Raw genomic sequence first — 784 nt, 5'->3', positions numbered from 1 at the left:
CGCAGAGTAACTTAGGCTACAGCTGGAATACTTATGCTGGAAACAGAGGTGCTATCTAATACAAATTAGTTCATGTATTAGAACAGTTAGGTTTCCTTGTTTTTCTGTTGCTGAGCTGCAGAAACTATGCTGATTAGTGATGTCTTGTTTTAAAATCCTTAATAAACTTTTATTACTGTTACTCAATCTCTTTCCACACTCTGAGCACTCAAAATGTTTCTTCCATGTAGGTTGTTAGGTCCTGTGGAAGATGGCAACTCAAACAGAATCTTTTTCCACACACAGAGCATTCAAAAGGTTTTTCCCTTGTGTGGCTTGTCAGATGCTGTTGAAGACTGCCACTCAAACTGAAACTCTTTCCACACTCTGAGCATTCAAAAGTTTTTTCCCTGTGTGAGTTCTTCGGTGCCGGTGAAGAATGCCACTCTGACTGAATCTCTTTCCACACTCAGAGCATTCAAAAGGTTTCTCCCCTGTGTGGGTCTTCAGATGCTGTTGAAGACTGCCACTTAAACTGAAACTCTTTCCACACTCTGAGCATTTAAAAGGTTTCTCCCCTGTGTGGGTGCTTTGGTGCCGTTGGAGAATACTACTCTGACTGAATCTCTTTCCACACACTGAACACTGAAAAGGTTTCTCCCCTGTGTGGGTTCTTCGGTGCAGCTGAAGGCTGCTACTCGTACTGAATCTCTTTCCACAGTCTGAGCATTCAAAAGGTTTCTCCCCTGTGTGGGTTCTTCGGTGCAGCTGAAGACTGCTACTCGTACCGAATCTCTTTTCGCAC

The 784-nt window shown here is 43.4% G+C and overlaps 1 pseudogene; it reads right to left on the bottom strand.

Moving 5' to 3' along the window:
* Positions 1 to 784, bottom strand: part of LOC107109894 — a 31,134-nt pseudogene that overhangs the window by 29,526 nt on the left and 824 nt on the right.

Source organism: Gekko japonicus, unplaced genomic scaffold (assembly GCF_001447785.1).
Source record: "Gekko japonicus isolate JY-2015 unplaced genomic scaffold, Gekko_japonicus_V1.1 scaffold4011, whole genome shotgun sequence".
NCBI lineage: Eukaryota > Metazoa > Chordata > Lepidosauria > Squamata > Gekkonidae > Gekko > Gekko japonicus.
The sequence above is the reverse complement of the archived record's forward strand: the minus strand, read 5'-3'. Positions and strand labels throughout refer to the sequence as shown.